Raw genomic sequence first — 14,719 nt, forward strand, 5'->3', positions numbered from 1 at the left:
ACCTAGCTGGTCTTGTCAGGTATACATAATTACATAGTTACATAGTTACATAGTAGGTGAGGTTGAAAAAAGACACAAGTCCATCAAGTCCAACCTATGTGTGTGATTATGTGTCAGTATTACATTGTATATCCCTGTATGTTGCGGTCATTCAGGTGATTATCTAATAGTTTCTTGAAGCAATCAATGCTCCCCGCTGAGACCACTGCCTGTGGAAGGGAATTCCACATCCTTGCCGCTCTTACAGTAAAGAACCCTCTACGTAGTTTAAGGTTAAACCTCTTTTCTTCTAATTGTAATGAGTGGCCACGAATCTTATTAAACTCTCTTCTGCAAAAAAGTTTTATCCCTATTTTGGGGTCACCAGTACAGTATTTGTAAATTGAAATCATACCGCCATTCAAGCGTCTCTTCTCCAGAGAGAATAAGTTCAGTGCTTGCAACCTTTCCTCATAACTAAGATCCTCCAGACCCTTTATTAGCTTTGTTGCCCTTCTTTGTACTCGCTCCATTTCCAGTACATCCTTCCTGAGGATTGGTGCCCAGAACTGGACAGCATACTCCAGGTGCGGCCGGACCAGAACCTTGTAGAGTGGGAGAATTATCGTTTTATCTCTTGCGTTGATCCCCCTTTTAATGCATGCCAATATTCTGTTTGCTTTATTAGCAGCAGCTTGGCATTGCATGCCATTGCTGAGCCTATCATCTATTAGGACCCCCAGGTCCTTTTCCATCCTAGATTCCCCCAGAGGTTCTCCCCCCAGTGTATAGATTGCATTCATATTTTTGCCACCCAAATGCATTATTTTACATTTTTCTACATTGAACCTCATTTGCCATGTAGTCGCCCACCCCATTAATTTGTTCAGGTCTTTTTGCAAGGTTTCCACATCCTGCGGAGAAGTTATTGCCCTGCTTAGCTTAGTATCGTCTGCAAATACAGAGATTGAACTGTTTATCCCATCCTCCAGGTCATTTATAAACAAATTAAATAGGATTGGTCCCAGCACAGAAACCTGGGGAACCCCACTACCCACCCCTGACCATTCTGAGTACTCCTCATTTATCACCACCCTCTGAACTCGCCCTTGTAGCCAGTTTTCAATCCATGTACTCACCCTATGGTCCATGCCAATGGACCTTATTTTGTACAGTAAACATTTATGGGGAACTGTGTCAAATGCTTTTGCAAAATCCAGATACACCACGTCTACGGGCCTTCCTTTATCTAGATGGCAACTCACCTCCTCATAGAAGGTTAATAGATTGGTTTGGCAAGAACGATTCTTCATGAATCCATGCTGATTACTGCTAATGATATCGTTCTTATTACTAAAATCTTGTATATAGTCCCTTATCATCCCCTCCAAGAGTTTACATACTATTGATGTTAGGCTAACTGGTCTGTAATTCCCAGGGATGTATTTTGGGCCCTTTTTAAATATTGGTGCTACATTGGCTTTTCTCCAATCAGCTGGTACCATTCCAGTCAGTAGACTGTCTGTCCCTAAGTACCCTCGGATGCAAGCCATCTGGTCCCGGTGATTTATTAATGTTAAGTAGGGATGAGCCGAACACCCCCCGGTTCGGTTCGCACCAGAACCTGCGAACGGACCGAAAGTTCGCACGAACGTTAGAACCCCATTGACGTCTATGGGACTCGAACGTTCGAAATCAAAAGTGCTCATTTTAAAGGCTAATTTGCATGGTATTGTCCTAAAAAGGGTTTGGGGACCCGGGTCCTACCCCAGGGGACATGTATCAATGCAAAAAAAACTTTTAAAAACGGCCGTTTTTTCGGGAGCAGTGATTTTAATGATGCTTAAAGTAAAAAAAAAAAAAGTGAAATATTCCTTTAAATATCGTACCTGAGGGGTGTCTATAGTATGCCTGTAAAGTGACGCGTGTTTCCCGTGTTTAGAACAGTCCCTGCACCAAATGTCATTTTTAAAGGAAAAAATCTCATTTAAAACTGCTTGCGGGTTTAATGTAATGTCGGGTCCTGGCAATATGGATGAAAATCAGTGAGACAAACGGCATGGGTACCCCCCAGTCCATTACCAGGCCCTTTGGGTCTTGTATGGATATTAAGGGGAACCCTGCACCCAAATTAAAATAAGGAAAGGTGTGGGGCCACCAGGCCCTATATACTCTGAACAGTATACAGGCTGTAGGTTTGTTGTTAAGTAGAATCTCTTTGTAATTTTGAACGGGTACATTTTTAACGTGTTTAGCTCCAGCCAAAAAATCTTTTTTAAGCTTTTTGGAAAACATAGGGAAGGGTTATCACCCCTGTGACATTTGTTTTGCTGTCTTTCCTCCTCTTCAGAAGATTTCACCTCACTTTTTGTCCCAATGGATTGGAAAGCATCAGTGGAAAGGAGAAATGTTTTTCCCATATTAACTCTTACAGGAGAGAATTTCCCTTCCTAGGGGTAGATTTATTCTCACTTCCTGTTGTCTCCTTCCGTTTGCAAGTAGGAGTTGTTTGTAAGTTAGTTGTTTGAAAGTAGGGTCCTGCCCTATATACTCAGCAGAAATTTGGGCCTTAGGTGTTGCTGTGGCCACAACACTGTAAGCCCTCACAGGGCTCTGCTGTGAAATATTAGATCAAGAATTGTAATTACATGCCCCTGTTGAACAGGAGCTAAAAAATTAGGCCTTAGGCACTGGTGCTGGTGCCACAACAATGCAACCCCTCACAGACACTCTAGTTGGAATGCAGGAACGAGCCCTGCTGCAAAGTATTGCATCAAAAATTGTAATTACACGCCCCTGTTAAACAAGGGCTGAAAAATTGGGCCTTAGGCACTGGTGCTGGTGCCACAACACTGCAACCCCTCACAGACACTCTAGTTGGAATGCAGGAACGAGCCCTACTGCAAAGTATTACATCAAAAATCGTAATTACACGCCCCTGTTAAACAGGGGCTGAAAAATTGTGCCTTAGGCACTGGTGGTGGCACCCAGAACCAAAAATGTTCTTACAAGCTATCAGCGTGATGATTGAGGAGGAAGAGGATAATTACTCAGGGATAGTCACTCAGCATCAGCATAGGCAGTCTTTGAAGGGATCTGAGATTTCAAAAAAAATTATTCGGTTACATCAGTATCAGGTGCTTGGTAGCTGGTGGTGATCCAAGACTCATTCATTTTTATGAAGGTCAGTCGATCGACCGAGTCAGTGGACAGACGCACCCTGTGATCGGTTACCACGCCTCCAGCAGCACTGAATGTGCGTTCCGAAAGAACGCTGGATGCAGGACAGGCCAGTAGCTCAATTGCATACTGTGCAAGCTCTGGCCAGTGATCCATCCTCAAGACCCAGTAACCCAGAGGATTTTCGGTGGGAAAGGTGTCCAAGTCTGATCTTGCCCCTAGGTATTCCTGCACCATGTAAAACAGACGCTGGCGATGGTTGCTGGAACCGATCATACCTTGGGGCTGCGGACCAAAAAATTGTCTGAACGCATCGGTCAGACGGCCACCTTCTCCACCGCTCCTTCTTTGACTGACCGAAGCCTCAGCAACACGTTGTCCAGAAACAGGAGTTTGTAACCTCCCAGTCTCTGGGAACGCGTTGCACAGACCTTTCTGCAAGGCCTCCCGAAGATGTTTCATCCTCTGCTCCCTCTGCGATGGCAAGATAAGGTCCGCAACCTTACCCTTGTAACGTGGATCAAGGAGGGTTGCCAGCCAGTATTGGTCCTTCTCCTTGATACCACGAATACGAGGATCCTTACGCAGGCTTTGCAGGATCAGGGAGGCCATGCAGCGTAGGTTTGCTGAGGCATTCGGTCCGGAGTCCTCTGGGTCACTAAGGACGACATGATCCGCAGCCACCTCCTCCCAGCCACGTACAAGTCCATGTGTTTCTTGGGACTGATCCCTTAAAGACTGCTGCTGATGCTGAGTGCCAGGCTCCACCTCCATACTGACACAATCTTCCTCCTCCTCCTCCTCCTCTTCCTCCTCGTCCTCTTCCTGTGTGATCGGCGGGCCCGCAGGAACACTGTCTGGATAAAGGGGGCCTTGAGAGCTAAGGAAGTCCTCCTCTTCCTGCCTCTGTTCTGCCTCAAGTGCCCTGTCCATTATTCCACGCAGCGTGTGCTCCAACAGGTGGACAAGGGGGACAGTGTCACTGATGCATGCACTGTCACTGCTCACCATCCTTGTGGCCTCCTCAAATGGTGACAGGACAGTGCATGCATCCCTGATCATGGCCCACTGGCGTGGGGAAAAAAAACCAAGCTCCCCTGACCCTGTCCTGGTGCCATAGTCGCACAGGTACTCATTGATGGCCCTCTGCTGCGTGTGCAGCCGCTGCAGCATGGCCAACGTTGAGTTCCACCTGGTGGGCATGTCACAGATTAGGCGGTTCTTGGGCAGGTTAAACTCCTTTTGGAGGTCCGTCAGCCGAGCACTGGCATTATATGACCGGCGGAAATGCACACAGACTTTCCTGGCCTGCCTCAGGACATCCTGTAAGCCCGGGTACCTGCCCAAGAACCGCTGCACCACCAAGTTAAGGACGTGAGCCAAACAGGGCACATGGGTCATTTGTCCCTGTCGGAGGGCAGAGAGGAGGTTGGTGCCATTGTCGCAAACCACCATTCCTGCCTTAAGTTGGCGTGGCTTCAACCACCTCTGAACCTGCCCCTGCAGAGCTGACAGAACCTCTGCCCCAGTGTGGCTCCTGTCCCCCAAGCACACCAGCTCAAGCACCGCATGGCATCTTTTGGCCTGCGTACTTGCGTAGCCCCTTGAACGACTACAGAGCACCGCTGGTTCCGAGGAAGAGGCCATGGAGGAAGAAGAAGAGGAGGGGGTGGAGGAGAGAGGTGTGTCACAATCATTAGCATTTTGGAGGCGTGGTGGCAGAACAACCTCCAACACTACTGCACCTTGTCCTGCATCCTTCCCAGCTGCCAGCAGAGTCACCCAATGCGCCGTGAAACTTAGGTAACGTCCCTGTCTATGCCTGCTGGACCATGAGTCAGCGGTAATATGCACCTTACCGCTGACCGCCCTGTCCAGCGAGGCATGGACATTGCCTTCCACATGCTGGTAGAGAGCCGGAATCGCCTTCCGTGAGAAAAAGTGGCGTTTGGGTACCTGCCACTGAGGAACCGCACATTCCACAAACTCACGGAAGGGGGCAGAGTCTACCAACTGAAAAGGCAGCAGTTGAAGTGCTAGCAATTTTGCCAAGCTAGCATTCAACCGTTGGGCATGTGGATGGCTGGGAGCAAACTTCTTTCGGCGGTGCAGCAGCTGGGGCAGGGAAATTTGCCTGGTACAATCTGACGTCGGTGTACCAAAATCAGATTGCCCACAAGTACGTGGCTGTGACACACCTAATTCTACACCTTCATTCCTCTCAGTGCAGGTCTCAGAGAGGACTGAAGGTCTAGTGGGGTTGGAAATCTCAGCTGATGAGGAGCAAGCAGAGGTCCTATTTGTTCTTTGGTGTGGGTCTTTTAGATACGCTTGCCAATGAACTGCATGGCAGGTCAACATATGTCTGGTCAAGCATGTGGTACCCAAGCGGGAGATGTTTGGGCCACGCAAGATACGCTTGAGACATATGTTGCAAATAGCAGCGGTGCGATCTGATGCACTCGTCTCAAAAAAGGCCCACACCAAAGAACTTTTTGAATAACGCGCAGAGACTGCAGCGCCCTGCACATGTGGAGCTTTGGGGTGTGATGCAGTCAATGTGCTGCCCTTAGGCTGGCCCCTGGAGGGCATCCTGCCTCGTTGGTGATGTGCCGCCTCCTCCTCCTCTCTCCTATCAGGCACCCACGTTGAGTCAGTGACCTCATCATCCCCTCCCTCCTCATCACTGGAGCAAACCTGGCAGTATGCTGCAGCAGGGGGAGCATGACTGCCAGATTGCTGTCCTTCTTGGGCACCCCGTCTGTCCGTGCTCGTGTTACTGCCTTCATCGAGCTCAGTATCATCATCAGAGCCTTCCAAACGCTGGGCATCCTCCTGGAGCATGTACCCAACACTGTGGTCAAACAGTTCGAGGGACTCCTCAGGAGGACATGGTGGGGCTAGGGAAGGAGTCACTGATGACATTGAGCCGAGGGAAGAGGCCGCTGCTTTGCCAGACAAAGTACCCTGGGCATGGGTGAGAGAGGATGAGGAGGATGAGGACGGCTTGGTCATCCACTCGACCAAGTCTTCCGCATGTTGCGGCTCAACATGGCCAGCTGCCGAAAAAAAGGCCAAGCGTGTCCCATGGCCACGTGCTGATGAGGATGCACCGTCTCCACGACCAGCACTAGACACAGAGCCTGCTTGCCCTCTCTTATTGGCTTGTGACTGTCTGCCTCTCCTTCTTGGCCTTCCAGACATACTAATGGCCTGTAGCTGCACTAAGCTGGGATATATATATATATATATATATATATATATATATATATATATGTACTGATACTGCAGCTAGCAAAATCAACTGCCTGCCTGTAGTATGAGAACACCACCAACCTTCTACAGGTAGCTTTAGCTGAACACTGTGAGGTGGACGCACCCCACTAACTTGTAGGTTTAGCAGAACACTGTGAGCAGGACGCACTGCACTAACTGTAAATAGTCTAGCTGCCTGACTGTGGTACTAATAGGATCAAAAGAACACCAGCAATTGTCTTCAGGTAGCTGTATTTACTGTAACAAGACAAGCCTGCCTGTCAGTAAGAAGATAACAGAAACGGATCTAGCTGAACACTGTGAGCAGGACGCACCCCACTAGCTTGTAGGTTTAGCTGAACACTGTGAGGTGGACGCACCCCACTAACTTGTAGGTTTAGCTGAACACTGTGAGCAGGACGCACCCCACTAACTTGTAGGTTTAGCAGAACACTGTGAGCAGGATGCACTGCACTAACTGTAAATAGTCTAGCTGTCTGACTGTGGTACTAATAGGATCAAAAGAACATCAGTAATTTTCTTTAAAATACTGTAACAAGACAAGCCTGCCTGTCAGTAAGAAGATAACAGGAACGGATCTAGCTGAACACTGTGAGAAGGACGCACCCCACTAGCTTGTAGGTTTAGCTGAACACTGTGAGGTGGACGCACCCCACTAACTTGTAGGTTTAGCTGAACACTGTGAGCAGGACGCACCCCACTAACTTGTAGGTTTAGCAGAACACTGTGAGCAGGACGCACTGCACTAACTGTAAATAGTCTAGCTGCCTGACTGTGGTACTAATAGGATCAAAAGAACACCAGCAATTTTCTTTAAAATACTGTAACAAGACAAGCCTGCCTGTCAGTAAGAAGATAACAGGAACGGATCTAGCTGAACACTGTGAGCAGGACGCACCCCACTAGCTTGTAGGTTTAGCTGAACACTGTGAGGTGGACGCACCCCACTAACTTGTAGGTTTAGCTGAACACTGTGAGCAGGACGCACCCCACTAACTTGTAGTTTTAGCAGAACACTGTGAGCAGGACGCACTGCACTAACTGTAAATAGTCTAGCTGCCTGACTGTGGTACTAATAGGATCAAAAGAACACCAGCAATTTTCTTCAGGTAGCTGTATTTACTGTAACAAGACAAGCCTGCCTGTCAGTAAGAAGATAACAGGAACGGATCTAGCTGAACACTATGAGCAGGACGCACCCCACTAGCTTGTAGGTTTAGCTGAACACTGTGAGGTGGACGCACCCCACTAACTTGTAGGTTTAGCTGAACACTGTGAGCAGGACGCACCCCACTAACTTGTAGGTTTAGCAGAACACTGTGAGCAGGACGCACTGCACTAACTGTAAATAGTCTAGCTGCCTGATTGTGGTACTAATAGGATCAAAAGAACACCAGTAATTTTCTTTAAAATACTGTAACAAGACAAGCCTGCCTGTCAGTAAGAAGATAACAGAAATGGATCTAGCTGAACACTGTGAGCAGGACGCACCCCACTAGCTTGTAGGTTTAGCTGAACACTGTGAGGTGGACGCACCCCACTAACTTGTAGGTTTAGCTGAACACTGTGAGCAGGACGCACCCCACTAACTTGTAGGTTTAGCAGAACACTGTGAGCAGGACGCACTGCACTAACTGTAAATAGTCTAGCTGCCTGACTGTGGTACTAATAGGATCAAAAGAACACCAGCAATTTTCTTCAGGTAGCTGTATTTACTGTAACAAGACAAGCCTGCCTGTCAGTAAGAAGATAACAGAAACGGATCTAGCTGAACACTGTGAGCAGGATGCACCCCACTAGCTTGTAGGTTTAGCTGAACACTGTGAGGTGGACGCACCCCACTAACTTGTAGGTTTAGCTGAACACTGTGAGCAGGACGCACCCCACTTACTTGTAGGTTTAGCAGAACACTGTGGGCAGGACGCACTGCACTAACTGTAAATAGTCTAGCTGCCTGACTGTGGTACTAATAGGATCAAAAGAACACCAGTAATTTTCTTTAAAATACTGTAACAAGACAAGCCTGCCTGTCAGTAAGAAGATAACAGATAGCTGAACACTGTGAGCAGGACGCACTGCACTAAATGTAAATAGTCTAGCTGCCTGACTGTGGTACTAATAGGATCAAAAGAACACCAGTAATTTTCTTCAAAATGCTGTAACAAGACAAGCCTGCCTGTCAGTAGGAATATAACAGGAACGGATCTAGCTGAACACTGTGAGCAGGACGCACTGCACTAAATGTAAATAGTCTAGAAGATAACAGGAATGGATCTAGCTAAACTGAATACAGTGTATATATATATATATATATATGCAACACCTGTAATGCATATATATACACAATACACTTTAAGTGCAGCTAACTGACTGACTGTCCTGCCTAATCTAGCTAACTCAAATGAAATGACACTGTCTCTCTCTCTCTCTAAGCACACCGGAACACACTGCACAGGGCCGCCGTGCAGGCGGCCTTATATAGTGTGGGGCGTGTACTAAATCCCCTGAGCCATAATTGGCCAAAGCCTCCTTGGCTTTGGCCAATTATGGCTCTCTGTTAAGGCGGCGCTGTGATTGGCCAAGCATGCGGGTCATAGTGCATGCTTGGCCAATCATCAGCAAGCAATGCACTGCGATGCCGCAGTGAATTATGGGCCGTGACGCGCCACACGAATTTGGCGCGAACGGCCCATATCGTTCGCAATTCGACGAACGATCGAACAGCCGATGTTCGAGTCGAACATGGGTTCGACTCGAACACGAAGCTCATCCCTAATGTTAAGTTTCTCGAGTCTAATTTTAATTCTATCCTCTGTTAACCATGGAGGTGCTTCCTGTGTTGTGTCATGAGGATAAACACTGCAGTTTTGGTTACTGAAGCCCCCTGATTCACTCGTGAAGACTGAGGAGAAGAATAAATTCAATACCTTCGCCATCTCCCCATCCTTTGTAACCAGATGTCCTTCCTCATTCTTTATGGGGACAATATGGTCTGTCCTCCCTTTTTTACTGTTTACATACTTAAAGAATTTCTTGGGATTTTTTTTTGCTCTCCTCCGCTATGTGTCTTTCATGTTCTATCTTAGCCGTCCTAATTGCACCCTTACATTTCTTGTTGCATTCTTTATAAAGTCTGAATGCTGAGGATGATCCCTCAACCTTGCATTTTTTGAAGGCCTTCTCCTTTGCTTTTATATGCATTTTTACATTGGAGTTAAGCCATCCAGGATTTTTGTTCGCTCTTTTAAATTTATTACCCAATGGGATACATTGGCTAATGCCCTTATTTAATATGCTCTTAAAGCAAACCCATCTCTCCGTATTCTTTGTTCCTAATATTTTATCCCAATTTATGCCTTTTAGCAAGGTTTGTATTTTAGGGAAGTTGGGTCTTTTGAAATTCAGTGTCTTTGTGTTCCCTTTATGTTTCCTATTTGTGTGATTTATACTGAAACTAATTGACCTGTGATTGCTGTTACCTAAATTGCCCCGTATTTCCACATCCGTGATCAGGTCTGTATTGTTGGTAATCAGTAGATCCAGTAATGTTTTATTTCTAGTTGGTGCGTCTACCATCTGACCCATAAAATTGTCCTGCAAGACATTAAGGAACTGGCGAGCCTTAAATGAATGTGCGGTTCCCTCCGCCCAGTCAATGTCTGGATAATTAAAATCCCCCATTATGATAACACTTCCCATCCTTGCTGCTAATCCAGTTTGTGATAGGAGATCCGTCTCCACTTCCTCCCTCAGGTTAGGGGGCCTATAGTATACTCCCAGTATTATTTTCCCCTTAGCTTCATCCCTTTGGAGCTCTACCCATAAGGATTCCACCTCCTCTCTAGCTCCCTCAGTGATGTCATCTCTCACATTCGCTTGTACATTATTCTTGATATATAGGCATACCCCTCCCCCTTTTTTCCCCTCTCTATCCTTGCGGTATAGGGTATACCCTTGAATGGTTTGCCAGCCAATCATGAGAGCTGTTGAACCAGGTCTCTGAAATTCCCACAAAATCCAAATCCTCCTTGTACAACAGTATCTCTAGTTCACCCATCTTGTCCGCCATGCTCCTGGCATTGGTGAACATGCCATATAGTTTATACCGGTCGCATATTGTCCTCGTATTGGGTGTTTCGGGATTGCAACTAGGACTTGCTACTATACTCACCTTGTGTTTTTGTGCTTTGGTTAACCTACCAGTAATGCCCCCAATACTACCCTCTGGAATATCTTCCACGCTGGCTATCTCTGTCTCTGGACCCTCCCCCCATCGCCTAGTTTAAAAACCTCTCTAACTTTTTGGCCATCTTCATTCCCAGCAGATCTGCACCCTCCTCATTTAGGTGCAGTCCGTCCCTTCTATAGTACCGGTTACCGACTGAGAAGTCGGCCCTGACCTCCAGGAACCCAAACCCCTCCTTGCTACACCAGCTCTACAGTCACTTGTTTACTTCCCTAATCTCCCTCTGCCTTTCTGGTGTGGCTCAATGTACCGGTAGTATTCCTGAGAATACTACCTTGGAGGTCCTTTTCCTCAATTTAGCTCCTAAGTCCCTAAAATCGTTCTTTAGGACACTCCATCTGCCTCTGACTTTGTCATTGGTGCCAACGTGCACCATGACAGCCGGGTCTTCCCCAGCCCCTCCCAGTAATCTGTCCACAAGATCCATGATGTGCCGAACACGAGCACCCGGTAGACAACATACTGTTCGGCGCTTCAGGTCTTGGTTACAGATTGCCCTCTCTGTCCTTCTAAGAATTGAGTCCCCTACCACCAGAATCTGTCTTTCCTTTCGCTTTGCTGCCCCTCCACTCTCACTGGAGGAGTTCTTCCCCTGGCAGCTAGGAGAGTCCCTCAGCTCCAGCAGTGCTGGTCCCTGACTGGTTTCAACAATGTCACTCAATGGAGCGTACTTATTGGGATGCTTCAGTCCTGGATCGGCCTCCCTGGCACTTCCCCCTCTACCCCTCCTGACTGTCACCCATCTACTCTTTGCTAGTGCCTGCACCTCTTTGTCTCCACCCGCCTCTGTGCCGGCCCCTGCCAGCCCCTGCCGTGTACGTTCCTGGCTCTCCTTTAGTATGGAGGGACTTCTCAGTGCTGACAGTTGCTTCCCCAGATTCAGAACCTGGGCTTCCAGGGAAACAATGTGCTTACATTTTGCACAGCAGTATTCGCCCTCGATCGGATGATCAAGGAACGCATACATGCAGCAAGATGTACAAAGAGTCGCCTCTCCACACCCTCCTGGCATCGTACCTATTAAATTTAGTGAGGATTTGGGGATTTAACCCTGTCCAAATTACCTAACAGCTAGCTTCCTGGCACTAATACTAAAGACAATACACAGGTACACAACAAGACAATACCCAGGTACTCACAGACCTACGTGCAATCGCAGAACAGTCGCAGACCTACGTGCACTCGCAATACTCAAGTATACAGTACACAATACACAAGTACTAACGATCCACACACACTACTCAGAAAACACTCAGATACTCACACTACACATGTACTATGACCCCTGTTATAACCTCCTGTTTTAAACTCTGGTTTTTAACTCCCACTTATACCAGTTCCACTTACACAAAGTTCCACAGCCTCAGACTGAGCACGCTCAGAATGAGTCCTACACAGAGTTATATAGGCACCTGTGAGCAATTAACCACCCCCCTTAATTGATAGCCTGAAGGAACCAGAGAAAAAAAAAAGCTATTTAAAAATACGAAAATACCATTTGATTCTCTTCACCTAGAAGTGCAACCCACGTACTGTAACAGACACACCAATGAAATATTTCGAATAAAGTCTACTTAGGTGTTTCTCAATCAGGATGCTGCAGTACCCTGGGATGCTGACTGCCCCCTGGGCATGAGATTCAGTTTGCCCTGGATCAGAGTCATGAGTTGCCATGATGCAGGAGGGGCAGCCACAATGACAATAACAACCAATGAAGGAAAAATAACAAGGTGTCCCCAAATCTCCTGTAAGGGAGATATGGCCATGTGGGGGGGTTGCGTGCCAGTCACAATAGTATACATAATCACAGTAAGCCTAAGAACAACAATATTTATTAATTCATAGGTAAAAATATATAGATACAATTTAATATGATGTAAACTATGTTGCCAGGTTTGCTACACAACCAACAGAGCCAGAGTAGTGGTGGGATCACCGTGTTTCACCTAAAATTGGGTTTCTTCAGGATCCACTGCATGTTCACATACTATTAACTAATTATTAATACAAACAATATATTTTTTTTTTACATAGTGTAGCTGCAAAATTTTCATTACATATAAACAAAAAAAGTAGATAAACAAAGTGTACTATAACATAAAAAAACAAGCACCCACAGGCAGGAGATGAAAAAAAATGTATCTCCTGCTTGTGGGTGCTAGTTTTTTGATGTTATAGTACACTTTGTTTATTTACTTTTTTGATCATATGTAATAAACATTTTGCTGATACACTATGTAAAGTAATATATTGTTTATATTACTCATTAGTTAATATTATGTGAACATCAAGTGGATCCTGAAGAAGCCCCATTTTGGGCGAAACGCATCAATATCGCCACTACCTCTGGCTCTGTTGGTTGTATAACAAACCTGGCAACACTGTTTACATCATTTTAAATTGTATCTATATATTTGTACCTATGAATTATTAAATATTGTTATTTTTAAGCTTACTGTGATTTTGTATACTATTGTGACTGTCCCGCAAAAAATCCCCCACATTTCCGTATCTCTCTTACAGAAGATCTGGGGACACCCTGTTATTGTTCCAATTATTGTTTCCCTGACTGCTTGCGTAGCCCCTCGAACGCTTACTGAGCACCGCTGGTTCAGAGGACAAATCTGCAGAAGAGGCCATAGAGGAAGAAGAAGAGGAGGGGTGGAGGAGAGAGCTGTGGCAGAATCACTACTAGCCTTTTGGAGGCAGAACAAGCTCCAACAATACTGAACAATGTCCTGCATCCTTCCCAGCTGCCAGCAGAGTTACCCAGTGCACAGTGAAGGAAGGGTAACGTCCCTGCCATACCTGCTGGACCATGAGTCAGCATTAATATGCACCTTACTGCTGACCGCCCTGTCCAATGAGTCCAAAACATTGCCTTCCACATGCTGGTAGAGAGTCAGAATGGGCTTCCGTGAAAAGAAATGGCGTTTTGGAAACTGCCACTGAGGTACAGCACATTCCACAAATCCACAAAAGGGGGCAGAGTCTATCAGCTGAAAAGGCAGCAGTTGCAGTGCTAGCAATTTGCCAAGCTAGCATTTAGACGCTGAGCACTTGGATGGCTGGGACCGAATTTCTTTTTACGGTTCAGCAACTGGGGTAGTGGAATTTGCCTGCTAAAATCAGATGGTGGTGTACTGCTAGCAGATTGGCTGCAAGTACTTGGAACACCTATTGCTATAACTTCATTCCTCTCAGTGCAGGTTTTTGAGAGGACTGGAGGTATGGTAGGGTTGGAGATCCAAGATGAGGAAAGAGAAGTCTGCTTTTTCTTCATGTGGGTCTTTCAAGTGCTGTTGCCAACGGACTGCATGGCAGGTCGTCATATGTCTGGTCAAGCATGTGGTGCCCAAGCGACTGCTGTCCTGGGCATGCTTGATCCGCTTCAGACATGCAAACAGCAACGGTGTGATCTGCTGCATATGTGTCGAAAAAGGCCCACACCAAGGAACTTTTAAAGTCAACAGATACTGTGTACACCACCTGAAAAGTAGTATAAACTGTACTATGGCTGCACTGTATTGTGTAACTGTGTACACCACCAGAAGTGTAGTAGAAACTGTACACACTGTATTAGATACTGTGCACACCGCCTGCAATGTATTAGCAACTGTACTACGGCTGTACTGTATTGTGTACTGTGTACACCACCAGAAGTGTAGTAGAATCTGTACACACTGTATTAGATACTGTATACACCACCAGAAAAGTAGTATAAACTGTACTATGGCTGCACTGTATTGTGTACTGTGTACACCACCAGAAGTGTAGTAGAAACTGTACACACTGTATTAGATACTGTGTACACCGCCTGAAGTGTATTAGAAACAGTATACCACAGAATGCACTGTAGATATAGGCTACACTGGATGCAGAGTATGTATATTTATATATATATATATATATATATATATATATATATATATATATATATATATATTTATACAAGACTGTATATATATATATATATATATATATATATATATATATATATATCTATACTAGACTGACTGTATATATATATATATATAT

The sequence above is a fragment of the Aquarana catesbeiana genome, linkage group LG04 (assembly GCF_042186555.1).
Source record: "Aquarana catesbeiana isolate 2022-GZ linkage group LG04, ASM4218655v1, whole genome shotgun sequence".
Classification (NCBI taxonomy): Eukaryota; Metazoa; Chordata; class Amphibia; order Anura; family Ranidae; genus Aquarana; species Aquarana catesbeiana.